Below are 25,902 nucleotides of genomic sequence, written 5' to 3' on the forward strand. Positions count from 1 at the left end.
GCATCTGAGCATCGCAGATCCTGTGAGTCCAGAAGTCAAAGTCCATGACAGGTTTTCTAGCCATATCAGTTCCTTGAGGAGTGAGGCTCTCTGGGACCCAGTCCAGTGATTGTTGAGATGGGGACTCGGTCAAAGATAAGAGTGATGGATGAGAACTTGATAAGGCTAGGACTATGTAGAAATTGTGCTAAGAGTGGGCTGAATACCCTAGAGCTCATGGGAGTATAGAGGAGAGTGTGTCTCACATTTTTGGTAGGAAATTTTACAGTTCCGTTCTTGCTGTATCTTTGAGGTAAATTTCCTTCTGTAAAAACTCATTGAGGTTCAAAGGTTAGACAGAACTCAGGCTCTACTTACTGGCATCCACAAGTGGGAGACTTCTGAGAGCTTGAGCCAAAAGATCTAGAGAAGTGAAATCCAAACCTCTCAGGATATCACTAGAACTCTGAGGAGGACATAGAACCAGACTGCTTCTGACTTAATGCCTCACTTCACAAAGATGAGAAGACACAGGGGCAAAGCCAGTACAAAAGTCTAGTGAAAGGACTTGGAGTGTCATGTGTGAAAAACCGCAAGAAAGCTAGCTTTCCAGAACTGGAAACACATGGTGGGGAGAATTGTGTAATAAGGCTGGAAAAGGATAGGGTCCTGTTGAACAGAGCTTTACATGTCAAAGAGAGGAAGGGACATTTGATCCTTTTGTTAGGAGAGAGCCACAGGAGCTGTTTGAATAGTGGGATGATGTCATCAGACCTGTTAATGTGTACTGGTAGAAGAAATTTCTTCACCAGCAGTTCCCTGTATCAATTAAATTCCACAAGCAGACACCTCCCCCACTCCATGGAAATTATAAAGAACTCAATGGAATTTTTCTTATATTCAGAAAGAAACTGGGGATCTTTGAGAATCTTGAGACCATTCATCATTCTAAACACCAATGTCCATTGTAAAGGCCTGGGGGGTGATTTAAGCTTTTGGGTTGGGTGAATTCTTGACAAAGAGTGCGTTTATTGTACCTCTCATATCACAAAATAAACCCAATGGCTGACACCCTCCTGAGGCTTATTAAAAATAGCCCTGTGGTTATCTCTCCTGTAAGCTGCAGGGAAGCGGAGCCTGATTTTAGAAAGAAATAAAGAAACCTCTGTTTAACTCTAGCCACATGAGATCTGAAAAAAGAAATCATTCTTTCTAAGCTAAGAATACAGTTCTTTTTGTAGAGGAGAATATAGCACTTTGGGGGAAACTGCAGTATTTCTTCTCCATAAGTCTTCTGCTCTGACACATCAGGCAGAGAAGCCTGGAAGGCCCAAGAGGCCTTCTGTGTGTTACGTGAATGTGCTAATATGGTGGTTGGTTGGAACGTTCCCCGGCTGTACCCTGTTATTCTTCATTTCAAGAAAGGAAGGAAGGGTTGCTGATTAGCTCAGCTGGGCTTGGTATACGTAAGCAAATGAGTGTGAAAAGCTCTTAGGGATTTGTTTATGGCTAACCCATCTCTCCGCTTTACTGTCTCCTCTCTGTTCTCACTTGACAAGAATTTCAAATTAGGTTAGCTGGGTTGTTGCTCAGTTTCCTGATTTCTTCCTGATAACCCTGACTTTTGAGCTATAAGAATGATTTATGAGGAGCCAAAGACATAAGAAATTATGTCAGAATTCATCCGTGAGTCCTTTAAAGAAAAATTTCACCTCGGGAGCCTGGGGAACTAGGCTATGTTTGTTATTATCTTTTTTTAAATAAGACCATTGTAGTCTCTTCACTATTACTCATCTGGCAAATATCTCAAGGCAAACCATTAATCAATCTTACATTTTGTTCTGGTTCTCCTATGACTCAGGACTCAATGGAACCCATCCATTTATTCCTTTCCCACTGGTCATGTTTGAACTCCCTGTCTTGTTGGCTTATGACCACCACAAAGACAATGGTCATTACTAAGCTAAGGAATTAATAGATACTCAAATCAAGTTTATAGATGACCCTATGAGCCAAACTCCTTGACTTGGCAGGAGAGCATAGAATGGAAGCTCCTTGAGGTCAGGAACTGCTTTATTTTTGTATTTGTATCCCCAGTCTTGTGTCTTACACACAGTAGGTATTTAATTGTGAGGTTTAAAAAGTTTGAGACATAATTTTTGAGTAATTAATAATTTTATTAATAATGTTAGCATATTACTGATTAATTGGGTCACTGACACTCTCAAATGCTAAAGATGAATCCTGGTAGTGGTCTCACAGCTTATATGCTTTTGGAAGAGTGAGTATTCCTGAAAGTGGAAATCAGCTCTGATTGGTTAACAATTAATGAGAGAATCCTGTCCTTCAGAGACTGAGCCTTAAAATGAGGACTTTGGAAAAAGGGGAGGAACTCTGGATATCTGCAAACCATTGGTTATTAATAATAATTTTTCACATAATCAATGTTTGTTGAATTGAATTAGTTGGCATTGGCTCAACAACCAGCTTTTAAGAAATATCATTTATTTTGAAGTATTTCCAGAATGGGAATGATTCTTGGAATTTGGACTTCAGAAGGTAGACAGAGATTCTATCAAGAATACAACCAAGGATGTTTATGTTTGAAAAAGGTGTTGGGCCAGTTATGTAGTAAGAATGGGGCAAATGACTTTCCTGGCCATAGTTTTCCACATCTCCAAAACAATCCAGTCAGACTGGATGATCCCTAAGTTCTGGACAGAGCTAACAATTTAGTGTTCTCAAGAGACAACAGATTATAGGATCATAGACTCAGAACTAGAAGGGATATCAGGTCCAGATGAGGAAACTGAGATATTACAATTTCCCTAGTTGTCATCGCTAGTAAGGGCAGGATTTGGACCCTGGTCCTCTTACCCCTTGGGTAGGGGCAACCCCTACACAAGACAGGTTGGGTGCTACCCTGAGATGTTAAGAGAATGAAAAGGACCTCCAGTACATTCGTTAGCCACATGGTGACAGAAGGGCAAGGTATCCGTGTTGGATACCAATTACGTTGACAGATGAAGCATGAATGGGCTTGTGATTTTGGTAGAGACAACATCCACATTTTGGAAATCTTATATCCTCTTGATTCGAGTGACTTTCTTCTCCTGATAATTTTCAGTTGATCCTGTGTGTAGCTTATCTGTACATAGCTGTTTGCGTGTTGCTTCCCTTATTAGTCTGTGAGCTCCTTGAGAGCAGGGACTTTCTTTAGCCTTTCTTAGCACTCCCAAAGCTTAGAACAGTAGCTGGCACTTAAAATATTTATTTTCGGACAGATATATTTTTCAAATGCAGCAGGACACCTAATTATTAAAGCTAAAAAATTGAGACATCTGTCACACTATTTTTGTCCAACATAATTAAATTGCAGAATTGTACTTTTCTTTCATTATCTATAATCAGAATCTATGGTTTGCTCCCTTAGATAATTTAAATCTTGTGCCAAGAAGTGCATTCTTCTTTGACTGTAGATATAACCAGTGAGGTAGTCAGTGTGGTAGAAATAGCCCTAAAAGATAGGTGGTATATGATAGGGGATAAGTTAGGGGTTGTGCTTAGAGTGGGGAGCACTTTGTTTAATGATGCCTCACAACCAAAGTTCCTCATGGATAGGACTGTCTTGGTTTTGTATATGCAATGACAGTAGCCATCACACTGCCCAGTGCAAAGTAGCTGCTTAATAAATACTTACTGATTGATAAAACAGGAAGGCATTTACTAATTGAAGGCAGCTGTCAATACTATCAAGAAGGAGAGATGAAAATAAAAGGACCTATATGTACAAAAATGTTCATAGCAGCTCTTTTTGTGGTGGCAAAGAATTGGAAATGAAGGAGATGCCCTTTAATGGGCAAATGGCTGAAGAAGTTGTGCTATAGGATTGTGATGGAATGCTATTGTGCTTTAAGAAATGATGAACAGGACAGTTTCAGAAAAACCTGGGAAGATGGACACGAACTGATGCAAAGTGAAATGAGTAGGACCAAGAGAACAGTATACACAGTAACAAAAATATCATATGATGATCAATTGTGAATGACTTTGATTCTCAGCAATACAATGATCCAAGATAATTCTGAAGGACTTGATGAAAAATGCTAACCAACTTTGGGGAAAAAACTGATGGAGTCTGGCTGCAGATTGAAGCATGCTATTAATAATTTATGTATTCTTGTTTTTTTGTGTCTGTTTCTTTTTTTTTGCAACATAGCTAATGTGGAAATGTTTTGCATAGCTATACATGTATAATGTGTATAAAACTGCTTGCCTTCTCTAGGAGTAGGGAGGAGATGGAAGGAGGGAGAATATTTGGCAATCAATTTTTATTTTAAAAAGCAAATATTGAAAATATTTTTTACATATAATTGAGAAAAAAGCAAAGATATACAACATATGGACTAAAAAATAGAGATATATTATCAAGATTGCAGAGTCCAAATGGAGGAGGACTTTACTGTGTCATAGATTCAAAGCTGAAAGGGGCCTCTGAATGCCATAGAGTCCTACCCTTTCATTTAACAGATGAGGAAACTGAGGCCATGGAGGTCAAGTAACTTATCCAAGGTCATACGGGTAGTAAGCATCAGATCCAGGACCTCAAAGTCTATGAAAGAATGATTTAAAACATGTTCTTTCCCATTATTCTTCAAGCTGTGACCTTGGGTAAGTCACTTCTCTGAATGACCCTCAGTTTCTTTTTCTATAAAGTAGGGATGCAAATACTTTCATTGTCTTGGAATGGGGACAGGGTTATGAACTATGAAATCCTATAAAAACACAAACTATTGATTCCATGGACAAACTGGAAGAGCAAGGAATAGTGTTTTTATCAGATTTATGGAGAAGCAAAGAATTTTTTACTAAAGAAGAGGTAGAAAGCAGTATGAAATGCAAGATAGATAATTTTGATTATATTAAACTGAAAAGTTTTTGCACAACCAAACCCAATGCAACCAAAATTTGGAGATATGTAGTAAATTGGGAAAGAATTTTTACAGCTAATCTCGGGGATGAAGGTCTCATTTCTAGAATATATAGGGAACTGACTCAAATGTACAACTATGCAAGTCATTCCCCAATTGATAAGTGGTCAAAGGATATGAACAGGCAATTTTCAGAGGAAGAAATTAAAGATATCTATAATCATATGAAAAAATGCTCCAAATCATTTTTGATTAGAGAGATGCAAAGCAAAACAACTCTGACGTACCACATCATACCTATAAGATTGGCAAACATGGCAGAATAGGAAAATGATAAATGTTGGGGAGGGTGTGGGAGAGTTGGAACACTAATTCATTGTTGGTGAGGTTGTGAGCTCATCCAACCATTCTGGACAGTGGTTTGGACTATGCCCAAAGCGCTACAAAAATGTGCATACCCTTTGACCCAGCAATATCGCTACTAGGACTGTATCCCCAAGAGATCATAAAAATGGGAAAGGGTCCCACATGTACAAAAATATTTATAGCAGCACTCTTTGTAGTTGCCAAAAGCTGGAAATCAAGGGGATGCCCATCAATTGAGGAATGGCTGAATAAATTATGGTATATGAATGTAATCAAATACTATTGCACCGTAAGAAATGATGAACAAGAAGACTTCAGGGAGACTTATATGATCTGATGCTGAGTGAAAGGAGCAGAACCAGGAGGACTTTGTGCACAGCAACAATCACAGTGTGCGAGAGTTTTTTCTGGTAGACTTGGAATTTTGTAATAACACAAGAACTTAAAAAAAAAATAATTCCCAATGTTTTTCTAAGACAAAATGCCTTCCACACTCAGAGAAAGAACTATGAAATTCATTCGCAGAATGTAGCAGATCATTTTAGTGTGTGTGTGTGTGTGTGTGTGTGTATTATGTTTTGATTTGTTACATGATTTCTTCCATTTATTTTGGTTCGTCTACACAGCATGACTATAGTGAAAACGTATTCAATAGGAAAGTATATGTAGATCCTATATAGAATTGTATGGCATCTTGGGGAGGGAGGAGGGTGGTGGGGGGTAGGTGGGAGGGTAAAAATCTAAGTTATTTGGTAGTGATTGTAGAATATTAAAAAATAAATAAAAAAACCCCACAAGCTATTCTTATCACTCTCTATCTCTACCAGCATCTGAACAGAAACAGTTTCAGTTGACATTGACTTCATCATCTTTCTGGATGAACCTGATTGGCAGCTATATTGGTAAGACGTTCTATACTAAGTCATTATTGGCCTTGCAAAACCAACAGGTTAAGTGAGGATATATTTAATAATAATAATTAGCATTGCTATAGCACTTTAAGATTTGCAAAGTTCTTTACATATGCTATTTTATTTGATCCTCATCATAATTAGCATATATACGTATATACACATATGTATATGTACATATATATCTATATATATCTCTTATTATGTGCCAGACCCTGTACTAAGTACTTTCCTGTTATTATCTAATTTGATATGCCTCACTACAATCTTGTAAGATAGATGCTATATCCCCTTTTACAGATGAGGAAACTGAGGCAGAGGAGGGTTAAAAAATTCAGAGTCACAAAGGTAGTGTCTGAGGCAAGATTCAAACTCATCTTCCTGACTCCAAATCCAGCATTGTTCCTACTGACACATTGGCGCCTTAATCCCAAGGTTTCCATGCAAAGTCTGCGCTAATTATCAGAATCTTCCAAGAAGAAATAAGAAGATTACATGGAGAAAATATAGTACAGTGGAAAGGGGACAGTGTTAGAACCAGAGGACTTGGATTCAAATCTCGCCTTTGACACTACCTATATGATCTTGGGCAAGCCTTCCTATGCCTCTGTATCTTACCTGCAAAATAAAGGCATTAGACTGGGTAACCACTGAGGTCCTTTATGGTTCTGGAGCCATAATTCCCTATGATAATGTGAGCAAAGGCATGAGGGGCCAGTGGGGAAGTTAGTTTTGGGGGTCCCGGGGTAATATTGAGAGAAGACATCACAAATCCATGTGGAGTATTATATTTAGGGTCAGAAAGACCTCCACTGAAATCCCTCCTCGGACACTTAATGGGTGTATTTTCCTGGATAAGTTGCTTTCTGGGCTGCTGTTTCCTCATTTGTAAAATAAAAGGATTGCACTAGGGGACCTCCAAAGACACTTCTAGTTTTAAACCTATGATTCTGTGAGAATGATCAGAAAGTAAGATCCAGGATGGTGAAAAGTGATTGAATTAAACAGGCAAGGAAGGAGACCAGAGTATGGAGGGTCTGGATGTAGTCTTCAAAGACAATCACAGGTTCTTGAACCAGGAGATTATGTGATGAGCATGTGAAATGCAGGTTGGTAGATAGACTGTCTAGGGAGATGGTATCTGGGGGCAGAGTGGATCCAGCACCTCAGGCACTCACTGGCTGTGTGACCCTGGGCAAGTCACTTAACCTCTATCTGCCCTAGTTTTCTCAGCTTTAAATGGGGATAATAACAGCACCTACCTACCAGGAGTAGTGCCAAGATCAAATGAAGTGATAATTGTAAGAAGGATGCTTAGCACAGTGCCTCACGTAGAGTAAGTGCTATGTAAATACATATCTCCTTCACCTTCCCTCTCTTCCTTCTAAGGTTCCTTTCAGTTCCATATCTATGGTCCCATGACCTGCTCCAGGTGTGAAATGACAAAGGTCATGTTAATGGAAGTTGGAATGCTGTATTATAAGATCATGAATTTAAAGCTGGGAGAGTCCTTAGAAATCATTCATCTAACCAATTCATTTTACATATGAGGAAATGGGGGCTCAGAAAGGTTAAGCAACTTGCCTAAAATCCCACAGACAGTACAGCCAAATTCGAATCCAGGTCCTCAAACTCCCACTCCAACACTTTTCATAGCACCATACTACCTCTTATCAAATCTGCTAAGGGTATTTTGGAGAAAGAGTTAACAGTACTTGTTGATGGATAAGTAAGAGATGCGATGAAGGAAAAGAATGAATCAAAGATAAAATAGACTTCTTCCCTGGGAGAAATGATGGTGCTACTGACACAAGATGGAGCAGTAGAAAGGTCAACCAATTTCATGTAAAAGATGAAAAGTTAGATTATTGACATGGTGAAATTGAGGTAATGGAATGAGGAAATGGAACTGAACACACAGATTGAGACATCAATGGTAGAGAATGGATGAAAATGATTGAATTTTCTAAAGGTGAAAGTGTAAAGACAAAAGAGTAGAGTGTCCCGCCCAATAATATTCCTGTGACCTTTGACCTGAGGTTTTCTACCACAAAGGGCTTTAGGTCTGAGTGAGGTTGAGTATCCTCCCCCTTAAGCTTATGAGATTTTTCTTCTTTCTACCTCATCATTCCTGCTCCAGAGTTCCTCTAGAGAAATAACTAAAATAAATCTTAGGTACAGCTCATGTCTAGGGTGTCTCCAAAAGGTGGGCAATAGAGTCCTTTGTAGAAAAAAGCTACTGTTTAAAATGGCTGTCAGTTATGACAGGTTTATTTCCTATGCCTCAGAGACCATGTAAGACAGAAAAGATTGATAAGGCTACCAAAATATTAAAACACCTCAAGTAGTCCCTTACACTCTTAATGTTCCCTAAAGAAAATCAAGATCACTTTCTATGACAGTAGAACAGATGCCTTGTTTTCACATAGGAAGACCTGCATTGGCCAAACAACTCATGGGTCCAAATCTCTGAGAAGCCAGACCATGGCTGTCTTGAGTATTTTAGCTAAAGCATAATCCTGACAGAGGTCTTCTCCTCTGGCAAGTGTTGTTATAGATATTTTCTCCAACCAGGTGATTGGGCTCCCAACTCAGGGACTCAAGAACACTTAAATTCACAATGTATCTGCCAAGACTATTCTCTTATCACAATCACTACTCACCAGCCCGTGCTTAGGGGAGGAAACAGGAAATGGAAGAAGGTGGCTGCTGTCTCATCCTCATCTGGCCAAGCACCTGATCCTACTGTCCTGTGATGGTAACCACCATTGCTGTTGGGGGAGGAGGAAGTGCTTGAAGGCCAAGGAAAGGCTTGAAGAGGCCTCAAAGAAAGACTGGAACTCTTTACCAAGCTTCTTTTCTGGATGATGCAACCCCTAGCTACTGGAGAAATTACTGTGTTTTTCCAGTTAGATCAAAATCGTTCAACTGAATCACAGTATATATCCATCTGCATGGGAGTTGCCCCAGTCCAGACGGTCAGGAGTTCCTCTAATTACCTCCCTATTTACCCCTCAGTAAGAAGGCATGACTGACAGTCAGAAATGCAGGAACATCTCATTTTTCCAAGCCTCAGTGTCCTCATCTTTAAAATGCGTAAAGTGCAAAGAGTGCTATACCTTAAGTCAGGAAGGCCTGAGTTCAAATACCTCCTTAGACATTTACTGAATGTATGACTGGACCAGTCATTGAATTTCTTTGACACTCAGATCCCAGGTGTATAAAATAGGGCTGAAAAGTAGCATTTATCTTTTATAGTGGTTATAAGGCTCAAATGAAATACAGTAGATGAAGTGCTTTGCCAACCTCAAAGCGTGTTGTCAAAATCTTTTCTTATTGTTATCATTAATTCCTTTGGACTGGAACTATTATTTCATTGATATAGGGAGCTCCCAGTGAGGAAATTTTTCCATCACTGAAGATTAGAAGGGGCAAAAATGTATCACTCAAAAGTGTAGGATGGGTAGAAGGGGTGAACCATTCTACATGAGAGCGGAGCAAAGACCTGCTGTCTTATTGGTTTATTCAAAGATCTAGCAGAAGGCATGTTGGGTAAATCCTTCAAGGAGGAGCAAGGAGGAGAAACTCCTCAGAGACCTAGAGTCTGACACTGAGATGATTATGTGACTTATCCAGGGTCAGTGTGGCATGAGTTAAGAGTTCTGAGCTGGGAGTCAGAGACAGCTCATTCAGATGCTGTCTCAAGCACTCAGAAGCTGTGTGACTCTAGAGAAATTAAGTAACCTCTTGGTTTGTTCATCTATAAAAGAGGATAATGATAACACCTCCCTCACTGGGTAGATACAAGATTTAAATGAGATACAGTATGTCAAGTGTTTGGCAAACCTTTAGCCTTTACATGTGTCCCCCATTTTCTGGTCCTTCCATTCCTGTTTACTATTTCCCATCTACATGGCAGTGAGATTGCTGGAGGAAGAGTCGAGAAAAACATGAGTTCAAATCCTGCCTCAGACAGTTATGAACTGCCTGCTGCCAAGCAACTTACTGAACCACACTCAGTCTCAGTTTCCTGATCTGTAAAATGGAGATAATAATAGTGCCTAACTTATATTATGGTTGTGAGGATCATGTGGGATAAAATGCATAATTTAAAGAATTAAAGAAATACTAGCCACTATTATTTCCAAATCTTTGATTGCTGTCCTTACCATTTACCAGTTTGTATGTGTTGGCTATTAATTATGATTTAAACATATATGAAATGACCCATTTTGTAGGGGTGGTCCCATTTGCAGACATCTTTACCTTTGCCATCTCACATCTTTCCAGTGGCTTTAAAGTGGAGAAACAAGAAGTGAGAACAAGCTTGTCCCAAAATATTAGCACTTACTTCAGCAAGTAGCTGCCTCCTTCCCCAACCCCTTCCCCAAAATGCTAGATCAGCAAAAGACAGACAGGCACTTGGGAGACTACAGTGCACAATATGATATTCATAACTAGTGAAATTGGCCCAAATAACCAGCTCTTTAAAAACTCCAGACCATAGCTGAGGTCTAGGCAAAGGGGCTCCATTCTTCATATGCCTCGTTGAGTTGTTTCTCCTCCTCCTGGGAAAGTTAAATTTCAGTCTTGTCCTGCTCATTTTCTTAACAGCTTTTTCCTGGCATGTCTGGAAAGTGATGCTCTTGAGACTGACTTCTCGACCATCGAATGGTCAGTTCTTCAAGATGGGGATTCATGAAACAACTTCATTTTCCATTGGAGAAGGCAAAAACAGATTGAGATCTATTTTTCTTCTTTTCCTTCAAGGACTTCCAGAGGCCTCCTTTAGGGTGTATTTATTGTCTTAATATAAATTAGAATGAGAAGATCCCCCAACCTTGGGATCTTTGACACAGAAATATCCCTATGAGGTGGGCTGGTGGGGGGGAGGTGGGGTAGAGAATATCTTATATAGAAATATTCAGAGCAGTATTAGTCACAATTAAAAAAATAAATAAGTATAATGATGGAGGAATGGTAGTGTGAATGTACCGAAATGTTACTGCCTCCTCCATAAATGACAAAAAAGGAAAAGTTATTAAATATTACTGATAAAGTGATATGGAGTAAAGCAAGTGAATTTGAACCCCATTATATATACCGACTAAATTAAACAAAATAATGACACCAATTACAAATTTTTTAAATCGTAGAATATTTTAACTGATTATAAAATTCACAGATTATAAAAGTTTCGAGCATGTACAAGAAAGAGTACATTTATTTCTAGCTTTGTCAAATTAGAATACAGTCTTTCATCTCTGTTCTGGCCTAGTACTTAGTACTAAGTACTTAGCACTTATCGCAAGTCTCTGGCAATTAGTAAGTGTGCAATAAATGTGTAATAGATGCCTGTTAACTGACTGACCTCACCTTCAACTCTTCAGTGTCTTGGCCTTAAAGATAATCAGTTCAAAGGCACTGACTCCCACCCTTGAAGGTGTTGCCTCCTTGTCCTATCTTTGTTCAAGACTTCTTCTCAATAGTGGGTATCTGCCACCATCTCCCTTCTCTCCTCCTGCTTCCTTGCTGGTGAATGTTTCTAGGAAAAGTTAAGTAGCACTGACTAGAGTCATTCCAAATTCCTGTTGGCCAACTTCAACCAGCCCTTATTGCTATATGGTAGTCCTTCTGTTTATGCATATTGCACTCCATTCGGGAACTATTCCAAGCTGTTTCTCTCAACTCCTAATGCCAATGGCCTTCCTCTCCACTCTTTTCAGCAGGTCACCTCTCCTTTTTTCTCTCTTTATTGAAAAGATCAAACAGCTTTTCTTTTCTAGTTCTTATTTCTTGTTCTCTCTGACACCGGTATATTTGCGTGTCATTCCACACTCCATCCTGTAAAACAAATGATCTTCCTCAGCATCTCTGCTGAAATTTGCTTTCTTCAAGATCCAAACCAGGAGACATTTTCTCCCTGTAACTTTAAACACTCCAGCTTAGGATAGTAGGGTTTAGAGGTATAAAGAATCAAAGAAGTCATTCAGTCTAATCAAATTCATTTTTACATAGTCTTACAGATAAACCATAATAATAACTGAATCATGAGAGGTGATGGACCTTCTCCAAAGACTCGTATTTTTCTTAGCTTTTACTCCCCTTGATCTTGTGGAAGTTTTTAACCCTGCTAACCTTCCCTCCTCCTGGGCAGTCTATATTCCCTTAACTTCTGGGTCACTTTTCTCCCCTATCTTACCTCTTCCTGCTCTTCTTTATTAGTTTATTTGCCTCCTTGTTATCTCAGTGGAAGTATGTGTCCCTCAAAGATGTGGTCTAAGACCTCTTCTCTTCTCATTCTGCCTTCTCTCCCTTGCAGGTCACTTTCACTTATATGGCTTTAAACACCATCTCTATGTAGATGAATCCTAAAGACCTCAGATTCACACCCAGATCCTCTGATGCCTTTTCTCCTTTCATAATACATTGCTTTTATTGTAGAAATTTTGTGCACATGTCTTATCCCCTAACAGATGGTAAGCTCCTTAAAGATGAGGGCTATTTAACAACGTGATGGTGAATAAGCAGGAGCATGAAGAACTGGAGACCATGCCTTCTTGAGCCATTGGAGTATTCAGCTTGGATATGCAAAGACTTAGAGGAAATACTATGGCCGTCTTCAAGAATGTGAAGGGCTGTATTGGGGAAATGAAATATGATAGGCTTTAATAGATATAATAGAATCATTGTTGGAAATCTTCCTTCAGGATGTTTCATAATTTGCCCCATGTAACTGATTGCTTCTTTATGTGACCAGTCTCCTAACATTAACACATTTTACTTGTATTGTTTGATTTCTTCTTCCACCAAAGTCCTAATCAGCTGTCTTCATTGTGGTAGGAGAGTGACTTAGGTTATTGAAGGAGATGCAAGTGAAATGCAAACCTTGTTAAGGCCGACCAAATTGTAAAGCCTTCAAGCATAAGCCCCAAAGAGTGGTAACTAGGGTAAATAAACTGGGCTTTGTCCTACACTCATAGTCCTTGAGTGTGCAATTAGGTGAATAACTCCTTCTCTTCTCTCCTGTTTTTCCACCCCTCGATTTGTGGCCCCACACTTTGAAGTAGTAACTACATATATCTTTGATTAGAGATGTCAAATATAGGGTGCTGAATTCTATCTGAGTGCAGCCTGAAGCAGATCAAAATATAATTGAGAGATATTTAACAAAATAATAAAAATACAATAAAGCACAGATAATGTTCATCAATAGTTTTCAAAGTCAATATGCAATCCCCAGGATGCTGTTTAATGGCCCTGTTTGTATTTGAATTTGACACGACTGTGTTAAGGCTTCCCATGGTATAAAGCAGTATTCCTTTTTCTCAGTCACTCATGGTATCTTTCATACTGCTTGTGTTTGGTCTCAGAAATTTCTTCTTGTCTCTGTAGTGACTCGTGAGGAGTTAACTGAGAGGATCTAATCATTTTCACTTTGAGTTATTTGCATAGTTCATTGCAATATCTTGAGACAGCCTGGTCTTCCCTTGCAAGGTACATTTTCTCTACATATGCACATCTGTACACCAGATTCAGAGTTTCCAGATACCTCACTGGTAACAAACAGAGGTCAGAGAGTTGGGTGGATGGGTGAATGAATGGTTCATTATTTGTTGCAAGTACTCTAGAAGTTCTTCAGTCTCATAAAAGAGTAAAAATTGGGACTCTTTACAGAGACCTTTCTGATATTTTGCATGCACCTCATTCTCATCTCATGAAATGTTGATAGCATTGTCCCTGATTTATGTTTCAAGTATTTGCAATCTGCACATGGACATAATTGCCAAGAATTGTCTCAACTGGTTTATCAACATCCATTGCTGATATGTCTGACTACTGATTAAGTCAGAATTGAAGGTGGAGAATTGAAGGATCTGATTTCATTATCTTGTTTCACTGATATGTCACATAGATATAGCTAGAAATAGAAGAAATAGGTATAGATAGAAGGAGAAGCCTAACCTATGCCCAAAAGACCAGGAAACCCTTTTTTGTCCCCAAAAGATGAAAAATAGCCACTCCATTTTGCTTCCTTCCCACCACTTGTTTAAACTTTTCCTTTTATTGATGTAACATTGGTGGGTATTGTTGTGGAAGATAGAATTGACTGGGTAGTTCTCCATCCTTTAGTCTGGAGAAATGGCAGCACTGAAGCCTTCCCAGATGTTGTTCATCTTCCTCTGTTGGTGTGGGGTATAATTTTTTTTGTCAGTGCTGCTACTCCCCATCTCCCTCTTCTTTAGAGATTTAATCAGCCATACACTTCTACAATTATCTGGCTTTTAGCCTAGTGAAAATATAATAGTCCTCATCTCCATGGGGTTCCCCCTCAACTATCTTATGGAATGTCTGCAGATTAAATATTTTTAGTGCAATCGTAATTGATTGGAACCCCCAGTTAGGAAGATTCCTTCCATTTTACAGAAGATTTGTCTCTTTTCCTAATCTAAAATTTAATTATTTCTGGTTAACCCCTAGTTTCTAGCATTTTCCTTTGCTCATCCTGGACTGGGAATGCAAGACAAGCTCAAGATGAGTCTTTGTGACCAACCCTAAATGTTAAGCAAAATCATGATACAGGAAATGATCAGATAAAAGAACCAAGATAAGTATGTAGCAGTGCTCATAACTGGACATCTGGGAATAGAAGAAATTGGGGAAAGAGCAAGCATTGAAGAACTCACCTCATTCCACGAAGAGGCAACGATAACCAGCATCTTCCAACAGAGTTCTTTGTTCTAAGATGCCAGCAAGGGACCCCACAGCCTGTCTCAAGCTCTTGTTCCTCTGTTATAGCTCAGTTTTCGTTTCTTCTTCTGTCTTCACCCACTGCTCCTATACTGCCATTTTCCTCCATGAATTATCAGTACTTGACTGGATTCCCTTGTAAATTTATTTTTACTAGCCAAACATTTCTTGTGGATGTATCGATCATTTTCTGTTTTTTTTGTTTATTTGAGTTTTGATTTAAGTAATCTTAGAGCCAAACAACCCGTGCTTGGATTCCAGCTCCCTAACTGACTAACTACATATTTGGAATTATGCTAAAAGTAAGTCACTAAATTATCTGCTGAACTAGAGACTCTACCTCTTAGGCGTATGCCCCAAGGAGGTCAAAGACAGCACAAAAGATCTCATATACACTGAAATATTCACAATCTCTCTTTTTTTTTTGTAATAACAAAGAACTGGAAACACAATAGATGCCCATGGATTAGGTAGATAAACTGAAGTACATAAATATAATGGAATGTTACATTGCCATAAATTAACTATTAATATGCCTAATTTAAAGAATTATGATAAGACGTGAATCTCTATGATAAAAGGTGAAATAAACAAAACAAGGAAAACACTATACACCATGACTGCTGTGATGTAAATGGAAAAATCAGAAAACTGAGAGTGAACTCTGGGTAATTTTAATGATCAAGCTTGGCCCCAGAGAAGAGTCAATAGATCATTACTTCATAGGACAAAGTAAGAAGGGTCAGAAGGGATCTTAGATGCAATAGAGTCCAAGACTCTCGTTTTACAGATTTTCTTCCCATTTTTACAAGAGTCTATGGGGGTCTAGAGAATTGTGCATATTGTCAGACATAGTTGAAATGTGGGTTATTTTTTCTGCTCTTTTTTATTCTCTGTTACAGGGGACCTAATTGGTCTTTTGCCTTAGATCTGACCCCACTTCAATCCATCCTCCACAAGGCTGCCAAAATGATTTTCTTGAAGCATGAGTCTGCTGCTCAATAAACATCAATGGTTCCCAATTGTCTCTAGGAGCAAATATAAACTCTTTTCTTTGTCATTTATTTATAATCTGGTCCCAACCTTTCTTTCTAGCCTTAACACTTATTCCCTTCTTGTACTGAATATATCAGTCAAACTGGCCTTCTTACTGTTATTTATAAAAGATCCTCTATTTGCCTTCTCTTTGCCTTGGTATGGGTTGTTCCTAATGCCTGGCATGTACTTCTTCCTCACTTTCATGTCTCAGAATCCCTAATTTCTGTTAGTCATCCCAAGCCTGGCTTTCAATCTGAAGCCTTTTATGATCTCCCTGCCTAACAGGGTTCTGCCTTCCAAAATCACCTTGCAGCAATTATGTACATATTGTCTTTATATTCCCTGATTCCTAGTAGAGTATGTCAAAGGTTGCTCAGTCATTCCATTGTTTCTGTCTCTTCAAGACCTGATGGACCATAGTACACCAACATTATCCATGTGGTTTTTTTGGTAAAGACACTGGAGAGGTTTGCTCTTTCCTTTTCCAGGGTTTAAGGCAAACAGAAGTTAAATGACTTGACCAGGATCACACAGCCAGTAAGTGTCTGAGGTCAGATTTGAACTCAGGTGTTGCTGACTTCAGGCCCGGGGATGTATGCACTGAACCATCAGAAGTCTCCACCAGTTAACTAATAGGTGCTTAATAAAACTTGTTGATCAACTGAAGAGAGAGGGGAAATGGTGTATTTAAAAATGAAGATAATAAAAACAAAAAGTTTTAAAATAGTGCTAAAATAATTACCAGTTTTATGGCCTCAAGCAAGTTACTGGAATTTTTTGAGCCTTGAAGTACATATCTGCCAAAGTGTGGGGCAAGGAGTGCCTAAATCTGCTTACTAAGGTGTCAAGAATGAATGAATGAAAAATATCTGTTATGTACAAAGTGCAAATCAATGGCTCGAATATGCAAATATGCAAAGAATATGTCCCTGTTCTCGAGCTTTCATTCCAGTGGTGGAGAGAATATATTTCTTATCATTCATTCAATCAATCAATAAGCACTTATCTAGTACTTATGCACCAGGAATTATGCTAAACTCTATTATATGAATATGCATGGTAAATTCTAGAATTTATTTCCACATATGTTGAATAGAGGCTATAGGAAAAGCCAAGGGGTACATAGATTGAAGAGATGGGATTGCCTGGGATGTAAGAACGATCTGAAATTTCCTCAGCAAGGAGAACTTCTTGTATAAGAATTCCTTCCACTGATGCAGAGTTGGGAAGACCTGAGTTCAAATTGAGCAGTACATACTTGCTAGCTGTGTGACCCTGGGCAAGTCACTTAATCCTGTTTGCCTCAGTTTCCCCATCTCTAAAATGAACTGAAGAAGGAAATGGCAAACCACTCCAGTATCTTTGCCAAGAAAATGCCAAATGGAATCGCAAACTGAAAACAACTAAACAATGCCAATGCAGCCTTGGTAGCTCCCATTTTCACAGGACTCTATCACTTTTCCAACTTCCAGTGACCTGAACGTTTTTCTGAATAGACTAATTAGAGCCTTTACACTGGAATGGAAAATAGCAATGTCTATTTGCCTGAGGTGTGTAGAAGTGAAAGGATTTGCCTCAGATCACATATCCAATAGCTATATTTGGGACTTGGTTTGAACCCAGACATTCCTGACTCCAAATCTAGTGTTATGATTGGATAGTATACTGGACCTGAAGTCAGTTTCAACTGAGTTCAAATCCTGGTGCTTGGTATTTGCTGTGTAACCTCAGGCAATACTCTAAACCTCTCTGGGCCTCCATTTTCTCACTGGCAAAATGAAGGGGTTAGACTAGATGACTTTAAAGGTCCTTCCCACTTCCAGAGCTGTAGTTCTTTGAGCCTACTCATGCCAGGCTGATTCTCTTTGTATATAGTAGCTGTTGATTCTTGTCACTGTAAATACCCTGGGAGGGAGAACTACAGTATATAATTCTTATTTACAGGTTCATCCCTATTTTAATGACTTTAATTCTTGATGAATCCCAGCACTGCCATCTGCAAGTATTTGTCCACACATAAGTCTTACTAAGAACCTTCTGCAAGGGTGGTCTGAAATACTCAGGAGTCTTTTAGGGAGGGTTATTCTACATTTATAAGTTTTGGAATAGTTTTTTTTAAATTTCTTTCCCCTTGCTACTGGATATAGGAATAGGGTTCCTCTCTCAGCCTCAGTTTCCTTATCTGTAAGATGAAGAGGTTAGACTCACTAGCCTCTAAATTCCTTTAAGCCCGAAATCCTATAATGTGGGATTTAATGTATGTTCTCCCTGCTATAAGGGATTTCCAGGCAAGTAAACTCCTACCAATGGAGGCCAGCACCTTTCCTGCAATTTATCTTACCTTAGAGACCTGCCTAGAGCATGAAGAGGTCAAGTTATTTGTTCAGGTTCACCCAGCCAGGATGGGTTAGGAATCTTCCTGGCTTTGAAGACATCTTACACTACCCATTCCACCAAGTCTCCTGCCTCTCACAAGCTACTGGAGGGAGCCTTGAATGATTCTCTTAGCAGGTTTTCTCTGCTTTCTCATTGATCATAGAGGAAAGGATCTGTGGACAGTTCACAAAGATTCTGAATTCTATTCCCAGTAAGTTTAACCCTGGAGATGAGATCGTTCCTTTCTCCCCACTTACACAATGGCAGGGTGTGGTCCTTCCAACACTGAGTTCAGTCTATGGGCTTACTCAGATCCCTTAGCTTCAGTCCTGAGAACAAATCTATACTTCCCTTCTGGCTTACAGCTCAATCTCCCAGCTCATTTAGTGATGCCTCAGAAGGGTTAAGCCTCTTTAAAAAATCTATGAACAATTCAAAGGATCAGAGATTCAGAGCTGGAGGGGATCTCAGAGGCATGTAGTCTAACTTTTTTTTTTAAACAAATGAGGAAAGTGAGGCCAAGAGAAATTAAGTGACTTGCCCAAGGCCACACAGCTAGCTAAGTATCTAAGGTATGATTTGAAACAGAATATCTGCCATAATCCCAGTCTTTCAAAGGATTGTGGTCAAGTCACTGTAATGCCTTTAGAGAGGCAATGATAAGAGATCCAAAGCTCAGATGAAGAACAGAAAACTTTTGCTTTCTTAACACTTCAGAATGTACTGGATGATCATCCCTCCCTTCCTATATCTTTCTCTTCCTTTTTCTCACGCTCTCCACTATTCTCCTCTGCCTACTCCTCCATCATCCTTTTGCTTGCCCTGTCTTAGTCTCTCTTTGTCTCTTCCTTCTCCTCCCTCCTTTTCCTTTTCTTCTTTCCCTTCTGAACTTCCTGCATTTAATATGAACAAAGACTCCCCTCTCCTCCCTCCACCAGTCTGCAGATTGGAGTCTTTGGCACATCGGAGTGTTGGATTCGAAATCAGCAGACCTGAGTTCAGATTCCTATTTTGACACTCATTTGTAGTTAAGTTAATTTTGGCAAGTCATTAAGCTACGTTACCGTCCCAGATCTCAGTTTCTTTGTTTGTAAAATGGGCTAGAGGAATGGACTCCATGACTGTTAAGGCTCTAGCTCTAAATTTATGATCTTTATTTGGAGGCAAATGAAATCAAGCAACCTATCAAGCAACAGATTCAAATCTTACTTCTGCCAGTTACCACCCCTGTGACCTTGAGTAAGTCATTCTCCTTGATTCCAAATTTCCTCATCTGTGAAATGAGGGGGTCAGACTAAATAGCTTCTGAGGTGCCCTTCCGCTTTAAACCTAGCACCCTGTGATCTAGCCATGCCTTCTCATGCTACTCAAGGCTTGCTGAAGCACAAACTCTGTTCCCTTAAACATGGGGAGGCCGCCACCTGGTGGCCCTAGTTCAGTATTGACTGGGGACTCCTGGAGCACACACAGCTGTTCCCCATTAGATGCTGGGTCAGGCTCCAGACTCCAGTCAAGTCCCTATCACAATGTTAAAGGAGGATTGGGATCTTATAAAGGCATTCTTTATGGATTTGTAAAGAAAGGGTCATTTGAATTGGGGAGCATGGCTCATTTCCGGCAGCTTTCTAATTTCACTCCACATTTGAATAGCGTTAGTGTCTTACCTTGAACACCCCCAACTTAATGGTGGTGAAAAGTACCCATATTGCCTCAGTTGGCCATGTGTTTTATGGACCTTCCTCCTCTGGAGGCAGCTGGGGATTGAGCAGTCACACAGAAGGGGCTCTATGTCTCAGGCGACTAGGGAGGGTCATTAGGAAAGTTTATACCTTGCCAATTCCCCCTCCCCCCCCCCCAATCCATCTCTGGAGACTGCATTCAAACAGTAACCACAAACGAAATCAAAACTGGTCTGTTTTCATAGCTTGTTGAACACAGAGCTCTTTACCATTATTTTTTGTCTCTTGGTGAGACTCACCTGTGACTCCTCTGGGTTCTTCGAATAAACCCCATGTTAGTGAAAAAGTCCCATGGTCTTAGAACTGGAGGAGATCTTAGGGGATCATCTAGTAGTCTAGCTCCTCTATTTTTTTTTAAAAGAATAAGTTTAACACCCTGAAAGTTTAAGTGATTTGCCCAAAGATACATAGGTAATATCATGTATCTGGAGTTGGAAGAAAACTTAGAGATCATTTAGTCTAGAGATTCTTAATCTTCTCAGAAAAAAATGTTTTTAAATGCATAGAACAATTCATACAGGATTACGAAGAAACCAATTATATCAAAAGATAATTATCAAAATATTTAAAGAAACAAATTCATGAGTTGTTCATTTTATATATAAGGAAATAATTGTAAAGTGAGAGAAAGTGGCTTGCTGAAGGACACGAAGGAGGCTGAGCTGGAATTTGAACTCAGTACTTAGGACTCCAAGTATAGTACTCTTTTCATGGTACCACATTGACTCTGGGAAGGTCTGGGATTTGAACTCAGGTCTTCTTATTCCAGATATATCATTCTCAAGCCCAAGATTGGGAAAGAAAAAAAACAACTTTAAGATCATCAAAAAAAAAAAAAAAAGATGTGTGCTAGGACTTGTAGGAGATAGCCTTCAGGCTAGTGAATTGGCTTTTATGGAGCTCACCAACCTGCCATTAGAATTTCATGATCAGGCTTGACAGACTCACAGTTGCAGTTTCCAAAGTGACTCCCTGGTTTTGCCTTCCTCCCAGACTATTTGCTGTACTCGAATACTCTTTCTTCTCTCAAAATAACACTGTAACAGAAAGTGACATGTACATTGAGGGGGAGAGGGGATGGTTCATTATAATCACAAGTTGTCTGTTATTCATTAAATGGAGATTTTCTTGAATCTTAATTGTCATATTGTAAAAAACTATTTGAAAAGTGCAGTAGAAAGGGCACATCAGCAGACCTGCATGCTAAGTCTTGGCTGTCCCAATCTTATTCTTCGACCCTAGGTAAGAAATTTAAGTTACTTCTAACTTTCTCCATGTTTAAAATGGGTAATAATGCTGTCTACCTCACTGGGAAGTAAAGAGGGAATGGACAATGAAGGGTACTTTGGAAAAAGACAAAGCACTTTACAGATAAGTGGGTCATCATGGGTCATCTGTGTAGGAGCCATTGCCCTAGTTGGGATGAGGTCAAAGAGAGGATTTAATAATGCAGTAATCCTTTCCACATTGCAATTTCCCCCTTCACAGTTTGGACACATCGTGAACAAGCATAAAAAATTAAATGGGAAGTTTTGGGGAGTTTTGCAGAAACCACAGACAACACATAAAGGCCAGCAGATGACACAGAAAATGTTTAGAAACTTAGGAATGCATAAAATGTATTTATAATATCAACATATTTTATCTCTCAATACCACAATAGTGCAAACTTCTTCTCTAGTACGAAAGGAGGGCCAACAATTTTATACAGATTTTCCAGATTGCAGGAGTGCTGCACCCCTAATCCCCACCATGTGGGAGGGAGAACTGGAACTAATAGCCAGCATTTATACGGTGCTTTAATGTTTGTCAAATGCATTAAATAAGTTAACTGAATTGATGCTTGCAACAATACTGAGAGGTAGGTGCTATTATTATTCCCATTTTACAGATGAGGAAACTGAGGCATAGAGAAGTAAGTTGACTTACCCAAGATCACTCAGCTAGTTAGTGTCTGAGGCAGGATTTGAGCTCAGATCTTCTGGACTCCAAGTCCTGAACTCTAACAACTGCTCAATCTATCTGAGTGGCTTCTGAGCATGCGAAGTAAACTTCTAGCTACAATGCACTTCTGAGGTCCCCCAGACAGAGTGGGATTTCAGTGTACACCAGCAGATATTCTTGTGTTGCTCTATCATACAATGACTACATGAATTTAGAGATTGGAGGACCTTACAAGTGATGTCATCCAAACCCTTCATTTCACAGATCAGGAAACTGAGGTCTAGAGGCTTCACTCATGAAGGTAACAGAAAGTGGAAGGTACAGAATTTGAACTCGGGTCCTCTGACTCCAAATTTAGCACTCTTCATTGCACCATGTTGACTTCCCAGGGGTGACAGGGTCATGGTTCAAGTTGAAACTCTTGACTCTTGATCAACCAGGGTGGAACAACTGGGGCTCTGCTCCAGGGCACTAAAATTTAGAGGATGTAAACATTTAACATTCACTCTTTCAGCAGAGTAGAAGAAGGTAAAAGAATCATGAGTTTTGGGTGAGGATGTTGATTTTTGGGGGTTTCTTCCTTTGGGGATACAACAACCAATTTTCCATGGATGCTGGAAGAGAAATAGGAAAGACAAGTTCAAAACAGCTGTAGGGACTGTGGTATGCAGTTTGTTCCAACCATACTTCTTTCCCTCTGCCTCCTAAAGACATTGCCAACTTGCCATTCCACCTTCAAAATTTTCCTGCCCTCTAACTTGACCTCCCACCTTCCCTCTGTTAGCATCAAAACTATGTACCAAGATTCTAGCTCTAAGTGCCCCCCCAGCACCTACTGTTGACCATTAAGCACAGGTCTTATAAGTCCTACAGTCAAGGAGAGGGGAAGAATGGGAATATAGGAAATATGGGAAAGTAAATGGGGTTAGAAAGCACTATGGAATGAAGAGTGAAGACAGCTGTGATCAAACTTGCGGTGTACTGGAGTTAAGTCCTAAGGCTCTGGGAAGTCTAGAGAGCCTACTGGGAAGTTTCCAGTGTGAGCATTTATATTTCAGAAACCACAACAGCTACAAATCAGGGTTTGATTGACAGTTTTCTTGATTGTCCATACACAATAAAGTAACAGAGAAAATAATACTAGTGCAGAAAAAATTTTAAAGTGGAATTTTATGGAGAACTGGACATACACCAATATGTACCTGCTCATAGGGTGACTGAGATCAAATGAAATAACAGGTTGGAGTTTAGACACCTTAAAAGGCTAAATAAAAGTTACTATTGTACCATTGAAAAGACCAAAGGCATTCTTTTCTGTATATTATCCTTTATTATTAAGGATGAAGATTAAATCATAACTTTTGAGTGGGAAACATGTTTTGAGGTCATAAAGGCCAGATGAGGAAACTGAGACCCAGACAGGCTGAATGACATCCCTAAGGTGACATAGCTAGTAAGTGACAGAGCCAGGATTGGAGCCCAATTCCTCTGACTCCATGGTTCCATGCTATCACCATGAAGTTGATTCGAATAATGATAACTTGATAAGTTGATGAAAACTATGATGGATAGAACACTAAACCTGGTGTTAGCTAACCCGGATTCAACCTGCCTGCCTTTGACACATTATCATAGACGAGTTACTCAACTTCTCAATGAATATCTTAGACAAATCTCTGGGACCATATGTTATAAAAAACTTGCTCATCTGTATCTGTAGAGAACATTTTCCATGCTGGAAGTTACCTAAAGTGATACAATCAGAACTCTGGACCAAAAACAAAAGAATACACTCAAAAACGTAACTTTGAAAAACATGCTATACCCCACATGCATCAGAATGTTTATAGTGACACTTTTTATGGTGGCAGAGAACTGGAAATAAATAAGATGTCAATTGATTGGGGAATAGCTAAACAAATTGTGGTACATGAATGTATGGAATGATATTGTATAAGAAGCTATAAATGTTGTTCATCTGTTTTCAAAGAGGACCGATGACATCATAGAATGATGTCTTGACTTAGGCGTGAATTAGATTGAAGTGAGTCAGAGTTGCATGAAATTGTCAGCCTCACTTTCTCTTCCTGTTATTGAAGTCCAGCGGCAAGACAAAAGTCAAGATGAGATTTGTCCAAGATACCTTGTAATGACCTTGGTGTCTTCAATATCTGACTCAAGTTCTACAGAGCTTGCTTCAGCCACCTTCATGGTCCTTGATACAAAGTGTTTCGCAAGGGGGATTCTCATCTGTGCTTCCAAGAAGCTGTAGCATGCACAGCAGCAGCACCCCAATAAAGCTGTCTCAGCAGACAGGCTAAAGGGTAGCTGGATAACCCATTGGTTTGTCAGTGAGTTAGAGGGATGTCTACCCCAAGCATTTGAAGAAACTATGAATATGATGAATTCAAAGAAGCAGGAGATGGTACATATACTGATTCAAAGTAAAGCAAGCAGGATCAGGAAAACAGCAATCAAAATAACTACATGTAAATGGACAGAAAAACAGCAAAGTAATCAAAATGGAAAAGTGCAACATTATAACGACGGAGCTGGACTCCAATGAAGAAATAGGGGAAGATGCTTATGTAAAGGAGTAGGGGCTCATGAGTTTATCTATCTAGAGAGAAATTTGTACTGAACTTTTGCTTTCCAAAATTCTTTATTATAAGGGATAGAATTGGAATGATGGAGAGGTAGGCATTCACTTGGCATTCTGCTCTTAAGACCCCATTTAAAAATTCTCAGTTTGATCATTGCCACTTTGGAAAACCACAAAAGCTACAAACCATGGCTTGATTCATTATTTTGTTGATTATCTAGTCTTGAAAAAATAATGAAGACAGTGTTAAGGAAGATTAAAGTTAAAAACGTATCTTGCATAAGTTTTTTTTTCAGAATCCATAATTTAACGTTTACCAGCACACTGCTGAATGTGGGTGATGTAAAAATAAAAAGTATCAAGAAAAATCTATTAAACTGAAACTGAATGCTGCAGAAACAAAAAAGCTTGGCCCCAAAGAAGAGTTTTCAGGAAACACATTCCCCACTTTTTAAAACAGATGGCAGGATTATGGGTATGGAACACTATATATTCTGTTAGACTCTTTTGATGTATTGGTTGGTTTTACTGAGCTGTTATGGGAGATGAGGTGAAAAAAAGATCTGTAAAAATTTGTTTAAGAAACAGGATTGAGCTGCAATGCTACCACCATTTTGTACATATTTTCTTCCTCATTTGTTAAATGAAAACAATGGACTAGATAGCTTTGAAAATCCCTACTAACAGCTCCTCGAAATTTGGCATGCACATAGGGCCAAAAACATTAGCAAAGACTAGAAAACTCCTTCAGTAAGTCTATGGGAGCCATCAAATACTACCTTATTAAAGTGAGGGAAATAAGTATGGGATGTCATTTGTAGCCAAGCACAGTGAGTAACTTAATTGGATACTAGCCCTGACTTTAGATAGATCCCATGTTTATAAGGATGGCCACATCAAAGGGAAAGACAAAATTAGAAATAACTTGTAAAAGAAACCCTCCTAGGCTCCATGGTTCATTCTGTAATAAGTATCATTGAGATCCTTCTTGAGAGGTCACTGTTAGATTACTGCTTTGGCTGGCCGCCCCACTACAAAGTCAATGAATGTTTGCTTCTATTTTTTCTTTTAACCTCCCTCCCCCTCCCAAGCTGGTCATCAGTAATGAAAGCCTGTGTGTCCTTAATAATGGTTGTGGAACCTACCATGTATGCAACAAAAATATGTGACATCTTGCTTAGGCAAAAAGGAAATTTAACAGTGGATTAGTTTATGTTAAATACAAGATAGTTTGGAAGGAAGGGTTCTAGGAACTGATGTGATCG

The 25,902-nt window shown here is 39.2% G+C and overlaps 1 long non-coding RNA gene across 1 annotated transcript in view; it reads left to right on the forward strand.

Annotated features, from left to right (window-relative positions):
- The window catches only part of LOC140510565 (uncharacterized), a 58,490-nt gene that overhangs the window by 19,385 nt on the left and 13,203 nt on the right, over positions 1 to 25,902 (forward strand). The window contains exon 2 of the long non-coding RNA XR_011969287.1: positions 6,104 to 6,178. This is a non-coding gene — a long non-coding RNA (uncharacterized lncRNA). The remainder of the gene's footprint in view (positions 1 to 6,103; positions 6,179 to 25,902) is intronic.

This window comes from Notamacropus eugenii, chromosome 6 (genome assembly GCF_028372415.1).
Source record: "Notamacropus eugenii isolate mMacEug1 chromosome 6, mMacEug1.pri_v2, whole genome shotgun sequence".
NCBI lineage: Eukaryota > Metazoa > Chordata > Mammalia > Diprotodontia > Macropodidae > Notamacropus > Notamacropus eugenii.